Raw genomic sequence first — 24,045 nt, forward strand, 5'->3', positions numbered from 1 at the left:
ATCACGGCTGAACATCACGTTTAGAAAAGCTGTCAGCAGATTAGATTTGTGGAAATATTATTCTCTCTACGGTGGTATGTGGAATTTGTTTTGCAGAGCCGGACCCTATCCTTGTGTTCAAAATCTTCTATGGAATATTCGGAGGAGGAACCCGCCTTGGAATGCTGAAGACAATCTACGCGCCGGACTGATCTTCATTGAAGCCTGGTTCAGGGGCTACTGAGGGAGTCCTGGATTAGGGGGTCCTCGGGCAGCCGGACTATATCCTTTGGCCGGACTGTTGGACTATGAAGATACAAGATTGAAGACTGTGTCCCGTGTCCGGATGGGACTCTCCTTGGCGTGGAAGGCAAGCTTGGCAATACGGATATGTAGATCTCCTCCCTTGTAACCGACTCTGTGTAACCTAGCCCCCTTCGGTGTCTATATAAACCGGAGGGTTTAGTCCATAGGACAACAACAATCATACCATAGGCTAGCTTCTAGGGTTTAGCCTCTACGATCTCGTGGTAGATCAACTCTTGTAATACTCATGTCATCAAGATCAATCAAGCAGGAAGTAGGGTATTACCTCCATCGAGAGGGCCCGAACCTGGGTAAACATCGTGTCCCCCGCCTCCTGTTACCATCCGCCTTAGACGCACAGGTCGGGACCCCCTACCCGAGATCCGCCGGTTTTGACACCGACAGTCATGCCCAGAAATCTTCTTGTTCTTCTTGGAGACTCGAGATTGATCTTCAGACTGGACACTGGGTTCAGGAGGTGCAGTTTTCAATGGCTTCATAGTAGAAGCTTTAGGAGCAGCAGCGGGCTTTGAAGCTTTTGTTTTCTTCTTCTGCTTCGGGGGCACAGGAGCATCCACAGAGTCCGTGTCATCAGGAGATGGATGAACTGTGGCCCTTTGAGCTGCAATATGGGAGAGAAGCTGTAGGATCGAAAGTATGTCTAGAGGGGGGGGGTGATTAGACTACTTGACCAAATAAAAATCTAGCCTTTTCCCAATTTTAGTTCTTGGTAGATTTTCGCAACTTTGCACAAGTCAAGCAATCAACCTACACATGCAATTCTAAGAATATAGCAGCGGAATGTAAAACAATTGCATATGAAGGTCAAGGGATGAGATTGAGGGAGAAAACGCAATGTTGACACAGAGATTTTTTATCCGTGGTTCCGATAGGTGGTGCTATCGTACATCCACGTTGATGGAGACTTCAACCCACGAAAGGGTAACGGTTGCGCCAGTCCATGGAGGGCTCAACCCATGAAGGGTCCACAAAGAAGCAACCTTGTCTATCCCACCATGGCTGTCGCCCATGAAGGACTTGCCTCACTAGGGTAGATCTTCACGAAGTAGGCGATCTCCTTGCCCTTAATCTCTCCTTGGTTCAACTCCACAATCTTGTCGGAGGCTCCCAAGTGACACCTAGCCAATCTAGGAGGCACCACTCTCCAAGAAGTAAAAAATGGTGTGTTGATGATGAACTCCTTGCTCTTGTGCTTCAAATGATAGTCTCCCCAACACTCAACTCTCTCTCATAGGATTGGATTTGGTAGAAAGAAGATTTGAGTGGAAAGCAACTTGGGAAGGCTAGAGATCAAGATTTATGTGGTTGGAATGGAATATCTTGACCTCAACACAAGTGTAGGTGGTTCTCTCTCAGAAAATATGTATTGGAAGTGTAGGCATGTTCTGATAGCTCTCTCCACGAATGAAGAGTGGGTGGAGGGGTATATATAGCCTCCACACAAAATCTAACCGTTACACACAAATCACCAAACTCGGTGGGACCGATTCAGAGAACTCGGTCGGACTGATTTGGTTCATAATGTGAACGTTAGGATTCTCCGTGGGACCGACATGTCAACTCGGTGGGACCGATGTCATTAGGGTTAGGGCATAACATAATCTCCGGGAGACCGATTACTCAAACTCGGTGAGACCGATTTTGGTAATAGCCAAACAGAGAGTTGCTCAGGCAAACTCGGTGGGACCGATTCGCTCATCTCGGTTGGACCGAAACGTTACGAAAAGGAAACAGAGAGTTTGCATTGCAATCTTAGTGGGACCGATCGGTCATGTCGGTTTGACCGAAACGTTATGAAGGGAAACAGAGAGTTCGCAATCCCATCTCGGTGAGACCGAGATCCCTATAGGTGAGACCGAATTGATTAAGGTTTCTGGCAGTGGCTATGTCAACTGAACTCGGTGGCTCCGGATGGAAAGATTCGGTGGGGCCGAGTTGGACTTTTTGGTTTAGGACATATGTGGATATGAGAAAGTAGTGGAGGGTTTTGGAGCATATCACTAAGCATTTTGAGCAAGATCCTCACTAAGCAACACCTCATCCCTTCTTAATAGTATTGGCTTTTCCTATAGACTCAATGCGATCTTGGATCACTGAAATAGAAAATGTAGAGTCTTGTGCTTTGAGCTTGAGCCAATCCTTTGTCCTTAGCATTTTGAAGGGTCCACTTTCTAATCCATGCCATGCCAAACATTGAGCTTTCCTGAAATATTTATCTTGGAATAGCATTAGCTCAATGAGCTATATGTTGTTAGGAATTACCAAAACCACCCAAGGATAGTTTCACTTTCTATCTCCCCCTTTTTGGTAATTGATGACAACATATAGATCAAAGCTTCGACAAATGATAAATAAGATTGAAAAACATCGTCACTTTGAGAAGTATGTGATAAGCAAGAGCTCCCCCTAAATTTGTGCATTATTTAAGATTTGCTTTTGAATGCAAATGCACAATCGATTAGGATCATGGGTTACTCTTCCATGTCACATACATCTTTGTGGAGCGCTCAAAATGATAGAGATTAAAAGTGTGCACTCATCACCAAGCAAAGTGAATGATCATGCTAGGATATGAAAGATAGCATTATCCAACAAGCATTAAGGGTAGCATATGATCAAACACTTGACCAAATAAGTATCTCACAAGGACAAAAAGTAGTATCACACAAGCATGCAGTAAAGTTTCAAACCAACCAAAAAGAGTGCAAAGAGAGATAAAAACCAACACTCTCTCTCTCGAAGCCTATGATCTATACATTTTTCTCCCCCTTTGGCAACAAGTTACCAAAAATTTTAAAAATGCATAGTGCTAAAAAACTCTCAGGCTTGATCTTCGGGAGGTGGTGTTGAGAGAACGCCAAGGACGAAAGCTTCTGATGAAGTGGCTGGAGCTGGTGGAGTAGCTGCTGGAGTTGGAACTGGAGTTGTAGCTGCTGGTGCTGATGTTGTAGCTCTAGTGTCTGTCACTGGCATTGCAGCAGATCTCTGTCCTCTGGGCACTCTAGCAAATGCATGTGTGGTAGACTTGCCCTTCTTCTCCTCTGCTTCCTCCTGAAGTTGCTCAACCGCAGTTTGGATCTCTGTGATCTTGACATCAAGGTCATAGAATTTTGTCTCAACAATCCTTTCCAAGCTCTCCTGGTTCTTGGTCAGGGTGGCCAGGCCCTGTTCAATCCTCAGAGTGGATTGGATCAGATATCCAAGCTGGTCTTGCTTGCTCTTCAAGAAGACCTGAGATGCCTCTTCCATAGTTGGCATCTTTGCAGCCTTCTCAACTTTAGCTTTGGCTTTCTTCTCTTGTGCTTGCACAGATGATGGTTCATTCTCAGTCATGACAACTGTGTTGTCCTCAAATTCAGGGTAGATGGGTAGATGCTCTTTGTCCAAGATGTACTTGCCTTTGCCCATCTTTGAGTTGATGAGCTCCTGGATGTGTGGGGCATATCCACCACTTCTCTTCTGATCAGCTGCAGTCCTCTTGATTGTTTCCACAATCAGGCTCATAACCTTGAACTTCTATGGGACATCAAATATGTGCAGCAAGTTGATAGCATGTCCTTTGATCATCTTGTGATCACCTGACTTGGGTAGAAGTGTGTGCCTCAGAATCCAATTGATTGTTGGCAGACCAGACAACAAATAGTGTACAAATCCAAACTTATGTGTGTCCAAAGCATCATCAGGGATCTCTTTGTACATATTGGCCATAGAGTTGTGGTCTTTCTTCTTCTTGGCATAGACATCCAACCTCACCAGTTGCTTCTTCTTCAGACTCAATGGTGAATTTCATAGTTTCACTTGTGGCAACTTTCCTTGGCTTATACATGGGCTGTCTTCTTGCTAGCATCTTAGTTTTCAGACCAGGCTTTGTTGCAGCAGTTGTGCCATATTATTTCTTCAGCACTTTCTTCTTAGAAGTGGCTTCATCTTCAATAGCCACATAGTCTTCATCCTCTGAATCAGAAGTTCTCTTCTTCCTTGTTCTGGTAGCGGCCTTTGGCAAGTTGCTTGGTGTGCTCCTGCTGCCATCATCATAGCTGCTAGAGGGACTAGTGCCCTCACTCAACTGAACCTGTTCCTCTGACTTGTTCTGGCTGTCACTTTGGTCAGACACCTTGCAACCAAACTGTCAGCAGACCCTGTGAATAGGTTATAGATGAGGTAGAGTAGATGAGCATCACAAAGTACATGAGTTTTTGCAAAACAGATGACTTAAGAACTTAGTTTTAGTTCTTCACAGAAAGCATTTCGGATCTACCGATTTGTAAACTCCGTGATATCGGAGCAGCTTTTGGAACCTGAACTAGTGAACTCAGTCAGACCGAGTCACAGTTCGGTGGTACCGAGACTGCTAGGGTTTCATAGAGAATCGAACTCAGTCACACCGATTTGCCATTTTCGGTCGGACCGAAAATGCGTGTGCTCTGGCCTAAGCCAAAATCGGTGAGACCGATTTCTACAACTCGGTCGGTCCGAGATGAATTCGGCGGAGACCTAACCCTAAATTTTCAAATCAAAACTAATCTACGGGACGTTTTCGCTGGACAGGATGATTTCAATTATGGCAAGAAACATGGCAGAGCAATGTGCTAGGAATCGGAGATAAAGATTAGCACAATGATCAAGTCCGTACCCTAATGCGGCGACGAACTTGCTACGGCGGCAACGGCGGAGAAGATTTCCGTTGACGGCGGCGGAGACCAGCGGCCGGAGGTGCTGGCGATGAGAGGACGATCCAGAGACCAGAGGAGGCAGAGTAGGTTACGCGCGGGCGAAGGGGTTCGGAGAAATTTCAAAATTTTGACCCACGGTATATATAACCTGACCCTGTCGGTGTGACCGAGTGGAACGACTTGGTGGCACCGAGATGCAAAACTGCAAGCAGTTACTTCAACTCGGTGTGACCGAAAAGTTCTAATCGGTTGCACCGAGATTGAAAACCCTAGATCAACTTGGTGACTCGGTAGGACCGAAAAGGATGAATCGGTCAGACCGAGATGCACAAAGAGGTTTTGGAGGTTTAAGTCTATGACGAATCAGGATCTCCGAGTGCTCCTCACACAGAGTGGTTTGAATCTGACTTGATCAAACTTTGTGATATAGCATGAATAGAGTTTGAGACGAGAAAAGCATAGATAGCTAGAGGGTGTTCTTAGGCATTCTTGTCCATCCATTTGGCAAAAGAGAATGAGCCAAACAATCATAGCAACAAATGGATGTCCTCGAATGAGTAAAATATGCAACCAACATGCTCACACAATAAAATGGCAAATGAAATATGTGTCAAAGAATGCACAAACATTCTAGCATCTATCAAGCAATTGGCGATGACTAGGTCATCTATATATGAGTATATTGACTTAGGAGTCAAATGAGAACATTTGATCATAGGTCATACTCATCGTTTAAGCACAAGTGGGGTTACCACTTTTACATAAAGCATTGTTGTGTTCACACCATTAGAGTTGCTCTAGCTCATTGATTTGAGTAAAGCTCCCCCTAGATGTGATATTCCCCCTAAAGGGAATGAACTAACCTTGGGTTTTGTCGATGATGACTTCATGTAGGTGTTGAAGATGTAGATGCTCAATGTTGATGTAGATCATTTGGAGCAATCCTTTGGAGTGAGTTGTACTTTCAATACCTACATGGGTTAGTCCCACAAGGAACAAACAAGGATATCCATAGACATAGAGTGACGCATACACAAGATGATGTCCATGAAGTCATTAGGTTACCTTATCCCTTGTCTTACCAACAAGAGGGTTTGTGACTCCTTGAACTAGTGCAAGATATGGAAGTTGTTTGCACTTGTCCTTGCCAAAATGATAGGAGTGAAGTATGTTGGCGGAGTCACCCTCAAGAACTCTCTAGTTCTTCTTCTTCTGGATCCACACCATCTTGATGGGAATCCTTGGAGTTGTAGTTGTACTTGATGAAGTGGAACTTGATGTGGTCTTGGGAACCCACTTGACCAAGGCCTTAGGTGCTTCTTCAAATGCATCAATTTCCTCTTGAAGCTTATCCTTGCCTTTTTGCTTGTGGTCTTGTGGTGGAAGATCATCTTGAGCTTGTGTTCCTTTGAAGGAAGTAGGATCATACTTCTCTTGTTGAGGAACAAACTTCGTCTTGGGGTATTGATCTTCTTCCCACTCAACTCCATTGGCATTGAACTTTCGTTCAAAACCAACACCTTGATTCTTCTGGTGTCTTCCTTGCTTGCGCACAATTTCCTCAAATTGCTTACTTCCGGCAAGACTCTTGTAAACACCTTTCTCTATGATTCCCTTCAATAAGCTATTTTCTTGCTCAAGTGTAACTTGGCTAAGAGAATCATTAGTGAAGTCAAGAGAACTACTAGAAGCATCAACATTGGATTTAGCATGATTGTTGTTACTACTAGATGAAGAATCTTTCTTGTTCTTGTTGCTAGATTTAACTTGTGGCATGTGAGTAGACAAGAGTAAACTCTTGGCAATGTAAGAAGAACTTTTCTTGCTAAGATCCTCATTGATTGCCTTTAAAAACTCTTGCTCTTGCTCAAGGTTGAGCTTTTCAAAGCGTAGCTTATCATGAGTCTTTAAAAGTTCTCGATGATTTTCCAAGGTAGTTTCATGAGCTAACTTAAGAGTGTTTAGTTCTTTGGTTAGACGCTCAATCTCCTTCTTATCATCATCATTTGTTTTATCTTGATTAGCATGATTAATTGACGTTTCGTCATAGTTTTCATCACTAGAGTTGTCAACAAGTAAATCATCATCACCTAGCAAATCATCTTCATCACTATTGAAATCACCATACTTGGGATGTGTTACTTTGGACCTTTGGCCATGAAGCATCTTCCAATTCCTTCATTTGGTGAGTCAAATATGTCATAGGAGTTGGTTGACACAATTGCTAGACCGGCAACACCTTCATCTTGAGTATATTCGGAGTCGGAGTGATAACTTCTTTCGGAGTGATTGTCGGAGTCGGAGCCAGATAACCACTCACCAACATGAGCTTGATGTCTTCGTTTTGTGTAGCTCCTTGATGACTTTTCCTTTCTTTCCGGATCCTTGCTTCTCCGAGAGGGTCTTCGTTCATAACGATCATCTCTACTCCTACTTTCTCTTGGTGGTGATTCTTCTCTTCTACTTCTTCTTTTGGGAAAATCTTCTCTTCTTTTGTAGGGGGGCGTACACTCATTGGAGTAGTGTCCGCGTCTTCCACAATTGTAGCAATTATGCTCATGACTAGAAGATCTTTTTTCATTGTAGGACCTCGACTTGGAACTTCTTTCTTTGCTTCTACTCTTGTAGAACTTGTTGAAGTTCTTTACCATTAGGCTCAATTCTTCATTGAAGTTTTGTTTCTCACTTGAAGATGTGGGAGTATCACATGAGGCTTTGTAAGCACCACTTGACTTGTTGTGAAGCTCTTCCTTATCCTTGAGTGACAATTCTTCCAATGACTTCTGTTGGCTTGAGATCTTTGTAATTGGGCATCATTTGGATCAATGTGCAGACGGTATCATATTTTCCATCCAAGGCTCTTAGGATCTTCTTGATGATGAATTTGTCCGTCATCTCTTCACTTCCTAAGCCGGCAATCTCATTTGTGATGAGAGCAAGCCTAGAGTACATTTCAGCGACACCTTCACCATCCTTAATTTTGAACTTGTCAAGTTGACTTTGAAGCACATCCAATTTGGATTCCTTGATGGAGTCGGTACCTTCATGCATATCAATCAAAGTATCCCAAATTTCCTTTGCATTCTCAAGACGGCTGATTTTGTTGAATTCTTCGGGGCACAATCCGTTGAAGAGAATATCACAAGCCTGAGCATTGTATTGTAGCATCTTCAACTCTTCCGCAGTAGCTTCACGGTTCGGTTCTCTCCCATCAAAAAATTCACCTTGCAAGCCAATACACACAATAGCCCAAACGGCGGGGTTATGTCCAAGAATATGCATTTTCATCTTATGCTTCCAACTAGCAAAATTAGTGCCATCAAAGTAAGGACCTCTACGGTGGTAATTTCCCTCACTAGACGCCATACTCTCCTAGGTTGTGAAACCAAGGCTATGACCACCAAAAGCTATGGAAATCAAACAAATGGAGAACAAAGCTCTGATACCACTTGTAGGATCGAAAGTATGTCTAGAGGGGGGTGATTAGACTACTTGACCAAATAAAAATCTAGCCTTTTCCCAATTTTAGTTCTTGGCAGATTTTAGCAACTTAGCACAAGTCAAGCAATCAACCTACACATGCAATTCTAAGAGTATAGCAGCGGAATGTAAAACAATTGCATATGAAGGTAAAGGGATGAGATTGAGGGAACAAACGCAATGTTGACACAGAGATTTTTTATCCGTGGTTCCGATAGGTGGTGCTGTCGTACATCCACGTTGATGGAGACTTCAACCCACGAAGGGTAATGGTTGCGCGAGTCCACAGAGGGCTCCACGGTCCACGAAGAAGCAACCTTGTCTATCCCACCATGGATGTCGCCCACGAAGGACTTGCTTCACTAGGGTAGATCTTCACGAAGTAGGCGATCTCCTTGCCCTTACAAACTCCTTGGTTCAACTCCACAATCTTGTCGGAGGCTCCCAAGTGACACCTAGCCAATCTAGGAGACACCACTCTCCAAGAAGTAACAAATGGTGTGTTGATGATGGACTCCTTGCTCTTGTGCTTCAAATGATAGTCTCCCCAACACTCAACTCTCTCTCATAGGATTGGATTTGGTAGAAAGAAGATTTAAGTGGAAAGCAACTTGGGAAGGCTAGAGATCAAGATTTATCTGGTTGGAATGGAATATCTTGACCTCAACACAAGTGTAGGTGGTTCTCTCTCAGAAAATATGTATTGGAAGTGTAGGCATGTTCTGATAGCTCTCTCCACGAATGAAGAGTGGGTGGAGGGTATATATAGCCTCCACAAAAAATCTAACCGTTACACACAAATCACCAAACTCGGTGGGACCGATTCAGAGAACTCGGTCGGACCGATTTGGTTCATAATATGAACGTTAGGATTCTCGGCGGGACCGACATGTCCACTCGGCGGGACCAATATCATTAGGGTTAGGGCATAACGTAATCTCGGTGAGACCAATTTCTCAAACTCGGTGAGACCGATTTTGGTAATAGCCAAACAGAGAGTTGGTCAGGAAAACTCGGTGGGACCGATTCCCTCATCTCGGTTGGACCAAAATGTTACGAAAAGGAAACATAGAGTTTGCATTGCAATCTCGGTGGGACCGATCGCTCATCTCGGTTTGAACAAAACGTTATGAAGGGAAACAGAGAGTTTGCAATCCCATCTCGGTGAGACCGAATTGATTAGGGTTTCTGGCAGTGGCTATGTCAACTGAACTCGGTGGCTCCGGATGGAAAGATTCGGTGGGGCTGAGTTGGACTTTTTGGTTTAGGACAAACGTGGATATGAGAAAGTAGTGGAGGGTTTTGGAGCATATCACTAAGCATTTTGAGCAAGATCCTCATTAAGCAACACCCCATCCCTTCTTAATAGTATTGGATTTTCCTATAGACTCAATGTGATCTTGGATCACTGGAATAGAAAATGTAGAGTCTTGTGCTTTGAACTTGAGCCAATCCTTTGTCCTTAGCATTTTGAAGGGTCCACTTTCTAATCCATGACATGCCAAACATTGAGCTTTCCTGAAATATTTATCTTGGAATAGCATTAGCTCAATGAGCTATATGTTGTTAGGAATTACCAAAACCACCCAGGGATAGTTGCACTTTCAGAAGCCCATCGAAGCCATTGAAGGTCCTGATGACATTGGAATTTGCTTCACGAGTGCCATCAGACCTTGGAGCAGACGGACCAGGGTTGAAGTTGAGTCCGAATGCCTTTTTGTTCTTGGCGGCACACTCCTTTGCAAATTAAAAGTTGTGCTTGAAGAGATCATCGTCACGACACCATCGAAGAGATGATGGGTCGGCATTTTCAGGCTGAGGCCCTTGGACCATGCACGGATAGAAGCCTTGAGCAATAGCTTCAGGCTTCGTCTTAGGTGGCGGATTCTTGTAAAGAATATCGCCCCATGGGCGCTTGACAGCAGTCTTCTCTGCATACTCAGGAGTGATGAAGTTATATTGAACCGTTTTTTGCCCAATATCTTCTAATCCACTGGATTCTGGTCTTGCGCTGTCCATAGGTCTCCTCTGGATCAGACTTGTATAGTTCATAAAGATCCGAAGCCAGATCCAGAGCAGTATTTCAACGGCGCTGTCTGCCACCTTTCCTTGCAGATTTCTTGGTTGCCGTTATATTCAAACTGAAAGGCTTCAACATAGTGAATGGCTTCCGACGACTGGTCAGACAAGAGCTGGCTTCAGGAGATTCAATGTGATGCTGTAAGTATTCTGCAAATGAATGCATACTATGAGAACCAAGGGATTCTCCCACGGACATGTACATGTGACAGCATTAGAGATGCGAGGGAAGGCGATGAGGTCATATGCATTCTTAGAAGATTTTGAAGGTAAATCAGTTTGAAGACATTGACCTCATAGTGCGCAGACATTCACTTATTTGAAGTGAGTTGGTTCCAGATTTGTACGAATCCATGAATAAGTACAAGTGAGGAATCTAACTAGTTGTGAGGCATAAATGAATATACTTGCAAGATATGAGATGCAGAAACAGAAAGATCCAGATTTGGAAGTTTAGAAACCACTTTTGGGTGAAGTGGACGGATTCAACAGATCGAAAAAGCGGTAAAAAGCGAGTTTATTTACCACTTGAAGAACTGCTAGACAAGGCGGAACGGATGCCGAGCAGTCCAATCTCCTGTGCCCTAACTTGGCGGCGAAAGACACCTACGGCGGCGGCGGAGAAGACGAGGTTCGCGGCCAGCGTGAATACGGTGCCGAAGAGGTTGTGGCTGCTAAGCGCTTCGTCACCGGCGTCGAGTCGAGCTAGCAGTGGCGCTAGGGTTTGAGCGAGGTGGCGAGGTGGAAGAGGAGATAATGACTGCGCGGATGAGTATTTATAAGGTAAAGGGCTGCACAGCGCAATTACGCAGGTGCCCCTGGCGGTTCACATCTGATGGACACGTGGCGTGCAAGCAACTCATTGAGAGTTGATCCATGTTCCCACGCGCGCCTGGTTTGTCTGGTGGTCGTTCCGGCTTCTCCGGTATTCAGGCAAAAGAGATATAACATTAAAAACAGTTTTAAATGTGTGTCTCTGTATCTTCAGCTGACAAGGACGCAGTGAAGATATTCGACACGTGTCAAAAGAATGCATATGACTAGACAGAAAGAAATTGAGGAAGAAGCACAGAAGGGGTTAGGGTCCGATCGCATTCGCTTAGTTCAGAAAATGGCAATTTTGAAAACATAGCTATAAGTGAATGCTGTAGAGGACAGAACACACACACACACAGAGATATATATATATATATATATGTATATATATATATATATATATATATATATATGTATATATATATATGTATATATATCAGAAAAGACCAACTCAACATTGCGAAGATAAACTGTGAAGTTAAATCAATGTTGAAGACAAAACCAAATATGAAGATAATGCAACTATGACGCCAAATGAAAATCTTCGAGAAAGTTTGGTGATGGCATTACCCACCGTATAGGAAGTATTAGACCCAGACACGGCGCTCAATTATTTTGGCGCTCCAAAGTCAAATTCCACATTAATGTATTCACACTTAGAGGGTTAGTCTTCATGAATTGAAGATATACGTTACTTCTTGTGTTGCACATCTAAGTCATCAACATGCATAAGCGTTAGGATGTGTGTGTGTCCATTCACAGGATATTCGAGGATTCTAAGATATTTAGCTCACACCGTAGCTTGCAAAACCTTTTCTCATCCAAGGGCTTTGTGAAGATATCTGCCAATTGCTCTTCAGTGTTGACGTGTATGATATCAATGTCTTCCTTCAACACATGATTCCTAAGAAAGTGATGATGGATTTGAATGTGCTTTGTCTTCGACTGTTGAACTGGGTTGTGAGCAATCTTGGTGGCGCTCTCATTGTCGCAGTAGAGTGGCACATGCTTCATGTTGATGCCATAGTCCTTGAGAGTATGCTTCATCCATAGAAGTTGAGCGCAGCAAGATCCAGCAGCAATGTATTCAGATTCAGCAGTGGAGAGTGATACATAGTTCTGCTTCTTTGAAGACCAACAGACAAGAGATCGTCCAATAAAGTGACATGTGCCTGGTGTGGAATTGTGATCAACCTTGTGACCAGCATAATCAGCATCTGAGAATCCAACTAGATCAAACTCTGAGCCCTTTGGATACCATAATCCTAGTGTTGGGGTGTTATCCAAATATCGAAGAATTTGCTTCAAAGCTAAGTGATGCGATTCCTTTGGTGCCGCTTGGAATCGGGCACACATGCAAACGCTAAGCATTATATCAGGCCTAGATGCACATAAGTAGAGTAAAGAACCAATCATTGAGCGGTATACCTTTTGATTGAACTCTTTACCATTATCGTCGGGGCCCAATTGGCCTTTGGTTGGAATTGGCGTCTTGTACCCTTTGCTGTCTTGCATTCCAAACTTCTTCAGGCAATCTTTGAGGTACTTCTCTTGTGATATGAAGATGCCATTTCTCTGCCGATGGATTTGAAGACCAAGGAAGAACTTCAGCTCACCCATCATGGACATCTGATATTGCTCTTGCATCATATGCCCAAACTCATCACCGTATCTCTTGTCAGTGCAGCCGAAGATAATGCCATCCACATAGATTTGGCATACAAACAGTTCACCATCATATGTCTTCGTGAAGAGAGTGGGATCTAGAGAACCAGGTTTGAAGCCTTTGCTCTTCAGGAAGTCTTTGAGAGTGTCATACCAAGCGTGAGGTTCTTGTTTGAGGTCATACAGTGCCTTGTTGAGCTTGTATACCATGTCAGGACGCTTTGGGTCTTCAAAACCAGGTGGTTGTGCAACATACACTTCTTCTTCAATTTTGCCATTGAGGAAAGCACTCTTTACATCCATTTGGTACAGAAGAATGTTGTTGTGGTTGGCATAGGCTAGAAGTATGCGAATGGCTTCAAGCCTAGCCACGGGAGCAAAGGTTTCATCGAAGTCAATCCCTTCAACTTTTGTGTAACCTTGAGCGACGAGACGAGCTTTGTTTCTGACAACTTGACCATGCTCATCTTGTTTGTTGCGATAGATCCATTTGGTGCCGGTGATATTGTGCTTGCGAGGATCAGGACGCTTTACTAGCTCCCATACATTATTCAGCTCAAACTGTTGAAGCTCTTCTTGCATAGCTTGAATCCATTAAGGTTCCATGAAGGCTTCATCAACTTCCATGGGTTCAGATATAGAGACAAATGCAAAGTGCCCACAGAAATTTGCTAGCTGTGTTGCTCTTGAACGAGTGAGTGGACAAGGTGCATTAATACTATCAATTATCTTCTCAATCTGGACTTCATTTGCAACCCAAGGATGTACTGGACGAAGATTTTGCCCTTACTGATCATTGTTTTCATCTTCAGCATTGGCTTCAGGCTGAGCATTGTCTTCATGCTGATTAGGTGCAGAAATAATGATTTCCTCTTCAGCTTGTCCCTCTGTAGGTATGATTTCTCCAGTACCCATTAGCTTGATAGATTCACTTGGTGTAGCTTCATCTAGCACATTTGGCAGGTGCTCTCTTTGCGAGCCGTTAGTCTCATCGAACTGCACATCCACAGTTTCAACCACTTTATAGTGAAAGAGGTTGAAGACTCTGTAGGAGTGTGAATCCTTTTCGTAGCCAAGCATAAAACCTTCATGTACTTTCGGTGCAAATTTTGAAGTGTGATGTGGATCCTTGATCCAGCACCTAGCACCAAAAACTCTGAAATAGTTGACATTTGGCTTCTTACCAGTCAGGAGCTCATATGATGTCTTCTTTAGGAACTTGTGAAGATAAACACGGTTGATGATGTGGCAAGCAGTATCAATGGCTTCAGGCTAGAACTTCCTTGGAGTCTTGTACTCATCAAGCATCGTACGTGCCATTTCAATGAGGGTTCTGTTCTTGGGCTCCACGATGCCATTCTGCTGAGGTGTATATGGAGCAAAGAACTCATGTGTGATGCCCAATGTATCAAGACAAGTGTCGAGGCTGGTGTTCTTGAATTATGTATCGTTGTCACTTCTGATGTTCTTGATCTTGATGCCATAGTCGGTCATGGCACGATTGGCGAATCGTCTGAAGACATCCTGCACTTCAGTGTTGTAGAGAATTATGTGCACCCATGTGTATCTTGAGTAATCATCAACAATAACGAAGCCATAGAGACATGCAGTGGTAGTAAGAGTAGAGTAATGAGTGGGGCCAAATAGGTCCATGTGCAGCAGCTCGAAGGGACGTGTTATCGTCATGATTGTCTTCGAGGGATGCTTGGCCCTTGTCATCTTCCCGGCATCACGGGCACCACACAGATGATCCTTCTTGAACTTGACGCCCTTGATGCCAATGACATGCTTCTTCTTCACGAGAGTGTGCAAGTTCCTCATGCCCGCATGCCCTAGCCTCCGATGCCAGAGCCAGCACTCTGAAGCTTTTGCTAGAAGACATACGGCAAGATGTGGTCCTACGGAGAAATCTACCATATACAGATCGTCTCTTCGATACCCTTTGAAGACTAGAGATTTGTCAGATTCCATAAGCACAAGGCAACGATATTTTCCAAATATCACAATCATGTTCAGATCACAAATCATGGAGACAGACATTAAGTTGAAACTAAGGGATTCAACAAGCATCACTTTATCCATGTGCTAATCCTTTGAGATTGCAACTCTACCTAGGCCCAATACGTTGCTTTTACCAGTGTCAGTGAACGTGATGTGACTTTTGTCAGACGTACGTAGGGTTGAATCCATAAGAAGACTTCGATCACCAGTCATGTGGTTAGTGCATCTGTCCATAATCCACTCAGTAGCCTTCGGAGCCGTACCCTACAGTGCAGTTAGCGAGATAGGCTTCACCAAGAGTATTGTGAAGCATAAACATTTGACGAACAAGCATACTATCAAAGTTCAGATCCTTGTTACGGTAGATAGGATGTTTGTCGAGAAACCCTGGGACGAAATACATAGTAAGACCATTTTGGCACTTTATCTTGCGTCCCACAAGATGTTATAGGTCCCCAGCATTAGCGCCAGAAGCCTTTAATTTCTGGCTGGAGACCTTTCCCTGCAAAAAAAGTTAATTCTTCTTAACCGCCCACATCTTCAGGGGTGGCTTAGAAGCAATGAGTCTAAATGCAGCATCTGAGAACTTTGGCTTTGGAGCCATAACAAATAGCCTTGCAGGAGCCGAATAATGCTCATAAGAATAAGCAGAAAAGTTCTTGGTTTTATGAACATAGCGGTTTGAAGAAACACACACATATTCATAAGTCTGAGTATGGTTTCCGTGCAAAACATTGGCGTTAGGGCCGGGTGACCTTGGGGTGTCCTCTGTCTGTATGAAGCCTTTGGACCATATGAAGCCCTTGGTCTGGGGTTTGTCTTCTTCCCATGTGGTGTCATGATGACATTCACGGGAAGCTTCTCAAGACAACTTTTGGGCACCCAGATCTTCTTCAAAGGTGGTCCGTTCCTGCAGTTATTACCAATAAACCTGGCAAACACTTCACCATTCTGATTCTTAAACAGCTTATAATTTGCGTCAAAGGATTCATCAATGATAATGGGGTTAGCACAAGTGAAGCCAGATAAGGTAGATGGGGCCACTGAGGGGCCCTTTGCAGCAACGCATGTGGTTTTGGGGTACTGCTCAGGCTTCCAGTATGAACCATCAACATTCATTTTCCTCTCGAACCCAACACCCTCTTTCCTAGGGTTTCGGTTCAGAATCTGTTTCTTGAGGACATCACATAGTGTCTGATGCCCTTTGAGGCTTTTGTACATGCCTGTTTCAAGCAATGTCTTCAACCTAGCATTCTCATCAGCAATATTAGTGGTATCGTCAGACGAGGGGTTAGTCACCACATCAGCATTTGAAGGTATTGCAACAGAAGCAGCAGTAGAACATTCAGCAACAGGGACATCATTATCACACTCAAGACATTTTAAACATGGTGGCACAAAATCTTCCTAAGCGCGAAGTGAATCGTTCTCCTTTTGAAGATCTTCATGAGACGCTCTCAGATTTTCTAGATCTTGCTTCCTCTGGAGATAATCATAGGAAAGCTTCTCATGAGTAGATGAGAGTGTTTCATGACGACTTTCAAGTTCCTCGTACTTGACATGAAGATTTTTAATGTCTTCAATCAAGGACTGAGTTCGATTCATTTCCGCATCCAACAGGTCATCTCTTTTGTCTAGCATCTTTTGAATGTCTTTCATAGCAGTTTGTTGTTCAGTTGCAATTTTAGCAAGAGTCTTGTAGCTAGGTTTGGATTCACATTCAAAGTCATCTTCACTGGATGTTTGAAAGTAAGCATCACGTGAGTTTACCTTGGCACCTCGTGCCATGAAGCAGTAGGTCAGAGCAGAGTCGTCCACATCATTGGCTTCAGCGTCGGCGACGTGACCATTGTCTTCAGTGTTGAAGATGGACTTGGCGACGAATGCCGAAGCAAGAGCCAGGCTTGCCATGCCTGAATCAGACTCCTCCTCAGACTCCACCTCCGCCTCCTTAGAAGCAGACTCCTCCTTTGAATCCATTTCCTTGCCAATGAATGCACGTGCCTTGCTGGATGAGCTCTTCTTGTGAGATGAAGACTTTGCAGAAGACTTTGATGAAGACTTTGAGGATTTCTTCTTCTTGTCATCAGAATCATATTCCTTGCTCTTCTTCTTAGATTCCTTGTCCCATTGAGGGCACTCAGAGATGTAGTGACCTGGCTTCTTGCATTTGTGGCATGTTCTCTTCTTGTGGTCACGAGAGGAAGCCTCATCATTTCTTGAGCTGGATCTTGAAGACTTTCCGAAGCGTTTCTTTTTGGAGTTCTGGAACTTCTTCACGAGCATAGCTAGCTCCTTTCCAATGTCTTCAGGATCCTCAGAACTGCAGTCAGATTCTTCTTCAGATGAGGAAGCAGCCTTTGCCTTCAAAGCACGGGTTTGTCCATATTTGGGGCCATAGATGTCTCTCTTCTCAGATAGCTGGAACTCATGTGTGTTGAGCCTCTCAAGTATGTCAGACGGATCGAGATCTTTGAAGTCAGGACGTTCTTGTATCATTAGGGCCAGGGTATCAAATGAGCTTTCAAGTGATCTCAGGAGCTTCTTCACGATTTCGTGCTTTGTGATCTCAGTGGCGCCAAGAGCGCGAAGCTCATTTGTGATATCAGTGAGGCGATCAAATGTGAGCTGGACATTCTCATTGTCGTTTCTATTAAAGTGGTTGAAGAGGTTGCGAAGAACATCAATCCTTGAGTCTCTCTGAGTTGAGACGCCTTCATTGACCTTGGACAGCGAGTCCTAGACTAGCTTCGTAGTTTCCAGTACACTCACACGGCCATACTGTCCTTTGGTCAGATGACCACAGATGATGTTCTTGGCGGTCGATTCCAATTGAGCGAACCTCTTGACATGAGCAGCGGTGACACCTTCACCGACTTTGGGAACGCATGTCTTGACGACATACTAGAGGTCGACGTCAATGGCTTCAAGATGCATGTGCATCTTATTCTTCCAGGGATAATCAATGCCATCGAAGACTGGGCACGCAGCGGAGACCTTGATTATCCCTACAGTCGACATAGCTAAAACTCCAGGTGGTTAAACCGAATCACACAGAACAAGGGAGTACCTTGCTCTGATACCAATTGAAAGTGCTAGTTATCGACTAGAGGGGGGGTGAATAGGCGATTTTTATGAAAGTCTTCAAAACACGAGGTCTTTGAAGACAAACGGGTGAAATGAGCCTATTGATATGCAGCAGAAGATAGACTACACTAGACAAGCCATAGTCAAGTAAGCAATGTAGTGAAAGTACGAAGACTATCAGCAGCTAGGTAGTATGGATCAGAATGGAAGACATTATGAAGCCAAACAGGTAATTGTCTTCACACAGTGAAGTCAATCAGATCAGGCAAGTAAGAAATGACTTCACGAAGACAAACTGAAATGTAAAAGGAGGTGGGGGATAGAACCAGTAGCTTGGTGAAGACAAGGATTTGGTAGACCAGTTCCAGTTGTTGTGACAACTGTATGTCTGGTTAGGGAGGCTGAGATTGAACTCAGAAGACCGCGTCTTCACCTTATTCCCCTTGAGCTACGGACACCCAGTCCTCGCCCAATCACTCTGGTAAGTCTTCAAGGTAGACTTCCAAACCTTCACAGACGTTCACCGGCAATCCACAATGGCTCTTGGATGCTCAGAACGCGACGCCTAACCGGCTGGAGGATTCACAGTCCTCAAGTGTAACAAGTCTTCAGATCACGTGGACAGAAAGACTTCAATGATGCCTAACACTCTTTGGCTCTGGGTGTTTTGGGCTTTGTCCTCGCAAGGATCTCTCTCTCTCTCTCTCTCTCAAAGGCTTCGGAGGTGGGTTGCTCTCAAACGACAAAAGCCGTGCACTAACTCTAAGCAGCCACCAATTTATGGTGTAGGGGTGGGCTATTTATAGCCTAGAGGCAACCCGACATGATATGTCCGAAATGACCCTGGGTCACTAAGGAACCGACACGTGTCCAACGGTCGGATTTCAAACACATGCGGCAGCGTGGCTTGGGCTACAAGCAAGGCTGACTCATCCAACTCTGGAGAAGATTTGCTCTCATTGTCTTTGCTCGAAGACATAGGTTTTTGGTTGAGCATCACATCAGTCATCTGACTTTGTTCACTTGGACCCCACTTAATAGTACGGTGGCTCCTTTGACTCAATAAAGAAGAAAAGGAAACTACAAAACAACTATGTCTTCACACTCCATTGTCTTCAAGTGAATGTCTTCACATGTCATAATTTTCATCGTGAATGTCTTCACGAACCATCATTATCTTCAATGTCTTCACGCATTTTTAGGGGTCATCTCTGGCAGGTAAATCGAATCAATAAGGGACTACTACCTGTGTTATCCTGCAATCTTCACAAACACATTAGTCCCTCAACCAAGTTTGTCATCAATACTCCAAAACCAACTAGGGGTGGCACTAGATGCACTTACAGTTTCCCTAAAATTCTTTTATTTTCTTTGAGTCATACCACGGAGAATACCACGATGAAATGTTGAGTGGCTCTCATATGCATTACTGTTGATCTAACAAAGAGCCCATATTACTTTGTCTTTTTTTGAATAAAATGTTTGCAGATTCCAGCTTAGGCCACGACACATTTGCACTCTTATTATTTTCATATCATACGACCGTGCAAGTGAAAGGCAATAATGACGATATTAGATGAACTGGCTGTGGCAGAGAGAAACGGGTATGAACTCAACTTGTTCTATTTTTGTAAGTATGTTTAACCTAGTATCCATGATTCAGCATATTATGATCAAACGTGTTTGCAGTAACAATTAGATATTATAGTTTCTCATGCCATGCTTAAGTATCTAGGAGTGGATAATGATTTAGCTTGGATGTCAACATTGCATTAAAATGATTGTGATGTAGCATGATGATATGGTATCCTCCTCTGATTGTTTCAAGTGGCTTGACTTGGCACATGTTCATGCATGTAGTTGAATCAAAACCAACATAGCCTCTACGATATTTATGTTCATGGTGTTCATATCCTACTCATGCTAGTATTCAATGTTAATTATGGATAACGCATGTTCATGACCGTTTTCGCTCTCTAGCTGGCCGCTTCTCAACCTATTTGCTAGCCTTCGCCTGTACTAAGCGAAAATACTGCTTGTGCATCAAAATCCTAAAACCCAAGTTATTCTAGATGATTCCACCATATCTACTTATATGCGGTATTACCCTGCTGTTCTAGGTAAATTGCATGTGCCACCTCTAAATTTCAAATGAACATATGTTTTCTGTGCCTGGACCACTCATGGAGCGACAGGGGGCGGTCAGTATCTTCCATGCTAAGCGGTTTATTCTCATGATGAGTGTTTATTCACTCATCCTTGCACGAGAGGGGCGGTAATAGGGATGCCCAGTCCCGAATTCAAAAATTGCATATAATTAAACAAAACTCCTCCAGGACTGATGTTGGTATGGACGATACCCGTGGATTCGGCTAGCCGTAGAGTGTGTTTGTTGGTGGAGGGGGAGTAAACCTTTACTTTTATCGCTTGGGAACCACTACTAATGTGTTTAGCATGGAAGATATTGATAACCCTTGGTCGTAACGTTGACAGGAAGGGTGTACCTCCCAAAATTATATTTATCTCTGTTTTCAAAACTTTGAGCTCTGGCACCTCTGTAAATCCCTGCTTCCCTCTGCGAAGGGACTATCTATTTAATTTTCTGTTGAGTCATCACCTTCTCAAATAAGCGCCAGATCTGAGAGCACCATTGTCATCCTGATGCATTGTGTATAGTTAATGTTGGATACTTGGATGCATCATGACTGGATCATTTCTACCATGAATTACAATGTTTAGTTGCTGCTTGAACTTTGGAGGTGCTCTGCATTTATGTTTTGCAGTCTCAGAAAGGGCTAGCGAGATACCACTGTTGTCATATTATATCATGATTTTTTTCACAAAGTGTTGGCATTTGATATATCTTATTATTACTCTCTAGTTGATTATGCCATTGATATGAGTTAATATAATTTTAAAGAGTTATTGTTGACATGGTTAGTTATGTCGCTTGAACTACGTCGGTATTTCCCCAACGAGGAAGTGATGATGCAACATAGCTACGGCCCTCAGTTATGAAACCAATGTATCAATCCAGTAGGAGAACCAAGCAACACTATGTAAACGGTACCTGCAACACACAAAGAACAAATACTTGCAACCCGACGCGTAAGAGGGGTTGTCAATCCCTCCATGGTAAAAAGATAGATTATTTTGTGGTAGATTGGATAAATAGATCTCGATAAAACGTGAAATAAAAGAAGTAATAAAAAAGTGCAGCAAGGTATTTTTGGGTTTTTGGAATAATACATCTGAAAATAAAAGTGGCAAATAATACATCGGAAAGCAAATATGACAAAGAATAGACCCGGGGGTCGTAGATTTTACTTGTGGCTTCTCTCAAGAAAATAGCACATGATTGGTAAACAAATTACTTTTGGGCAATTGATAAAACCTCAAATAACTATGACGATATCTAGGCAATGATCAATATATAGGCATCACGTCCAAGATTAGTAGACCGACTCCTGCCTGCATCTACTACTATTACTCCACACATTCACCGCTATCCAGCATGCATTTAGTGTATTAAGTTCATGGTGAAACGGAGTAATGCAAAAAGAACGCTGACATGATGTAGACAAAATCTATTCATGTAGGAATAGACCCCATCTTGTTATCCTTAATAGCAACGATCAATACGTGTCTTGCTGCCCCTTCTGTCACTGGGAAAGAACACCATACGACTGAACCCATCACAAAGTACCTCTTCCCATGGCAAGGAAAATCGATCTAGTTGGCCTAACTAAACCAAAGATTCGAAGAATAAATACGAGGCTATAAATAATCATGCATATAAGAGATCAAAACTCAAATAACTTTCATGGATATAATAGATCTTATCATAGACTTATAGTTCATCGGATCCCAACAAACACACCACAAAAAAGAGTTACATCAAATAGATCTCCAAGAGACCATTGTATTGAGAATCAAGAGAGAGAGAGGAAGCCATCTAGCTACTGCCTACGGACCCGTAGGTCTATGATGAACTACTCAAGCATTATCGGAGAGGCGCCGATGAGGATGATGAACCCCTCTGTGATGGTGTTTAGATTGGATCTCATGGTTTTGGAACTTGCGGCGGCTGGAATTGTGTTTCGTCGACTCCCCTAGGGTTTTTGAAATATTTGGGGATTTATAGGGCGAAGAGGCGGTGCGGGAGGCCACCAAGGTGGGCACAACCCACCAGGGCGCGCCTGGGCCCCCAGGTGGATTGTGCCCCTTCCGGGGCACCCCTCTGGTACTTCTTTGGCCCAAGTTGTTTCTTCTGGTCCATAAAAATTCTCCAAAAAGTTTTGCTGCATTTGGACTCCGTTTGGTATTGATTTTCTGCGAAGTAAAAACAAGCATAAAACAGCAACTGGCACTGGGCACTATGTCAATAGGTTAGTCCCAAAAATGATATAAAGTTGCTATAAAATGATTGTAAAACATCCAAGAATGATAATATAACAACATGGAACAAGCAAAAATTATAAATACGTTGAAGACGTACCAGTTAGTCATGATCTTTGCTTAAAACCTGGGTGCTACTTAAACTTATTTATTTAAAGAAGAACAAAAGTGTTCGTAAAAGTTTTTCTTTTTCACTTTCAGTTTATCAACTGAATTGCTTGAGGACAAGCAAAGGTTTAAGCTGGGGGGAGTTGATACGTCTCCATCGTATCTACTTTTCCTAACGCTTTTGCTCTTGTTTTGGACTCTAATTTGCATGATTTAAATCTTATATTTACTAATAGGAGGCACCATACGAGCCTCCACGTTAATCCTTGAAAAACAGTTTTATCATCCGTTTGATCTCCAAATTAGATATTCACGACCGTTAGATGAAAGAGAGCCCTCCCCGCGAAAAAATACGATGAAAGAGAGTCCTTGCATGTTGTCCCACGCTTATTCTCCCATAAAAAAAAGTATGAAAGAGAGTTCTCACGTGAAATAGATGAAAGAGAGTCCTTCCATAAAAAAAGATGAAAGAGAGTCCTCACGTGCTGCCTCACGCTTAGTCTCCTGTCAAAAATACATCAAAGCATCATCAAGAGTCCAGACTCTAGCCTCTAGCGCCGCTACTCCTCATCATCCTCGCCTCTCCCATCCGTCCACAAGGCAATCCATCCAAATCAGCCTCTCCCGGATCTTCTTCCTCTCCAACCTTTCTATATTTGTGCCCTAGATGCAATCCATGTTGGACGATGAGAAGGTGCAAGTTGCCGTTTCTCTTCGACCTAACTTCTCTCCGTCATGGCGTTCCTCGATCTGGTGTGGCCAGCATGACTCTCCACCAATGGAGGCCTTATCTCAAGCCTATGGTGTCGCGTCCCCACGGCCTCTCCCATCGGTTCCCCTCTGGTCTCTCTTAGGTTACCATCCCCTCCAACTTTTTCTGTCCCAGATTCTGACATTTGTTTCCTCCCAGATTGAGATGATGGTTGCATGACATATTTCTCTACATAGTAGGTAAATTCGGTATCTCTACGCAGATAATTTTTTCTCATTATTGCTACATTGGTCATTCAGACTTTAATCTAAAGTTACATATATAGATGCTTGGATGGGGTGTGGAACTATTGGTGCAGATATTTATAAAATTTATATGCCAGTACTTCCTTCATGTTCCACCTTAGTCGAACCTCCCGTCAGATTATACGATCTGAAGTACGTAATTGCTGGCTTACTCCTATCAGCCGTACCATTTGTACTTTATCGTGCAATAGACCAAGCCATCAACAAGACACACCTAGGTTATATACAGAAAGTACTTTCAGATTTTATTTAAGACAAACATACACCCAGATTTAGTAAGAGTTTGTTTGATACTGTTGTGCATAACTGCTATTGATCATCGGAAAACATTCGCACAAATGTTCGCTCGATTTGTCAAATGCACCATCTCCATCGCGGCACTAGCTCCACCATCTAGCATGATCTCTCTGGATCG

The sequence above is a fragment of the Triticum aestivum genome, chromosome 7D (assembly GCF_018294505.1).
Source record: "Triticum aestivum cultivar Chinese Spring chromosome 7D, IWGSC CS RefSeq v2.1, whole genome shotgun sequence".
NCBI lineage: Eukaryota > Viridiplantae > Streptophyta > Magnoliopsida > Poales > Poaceae > Triticum > Triticum aestivum.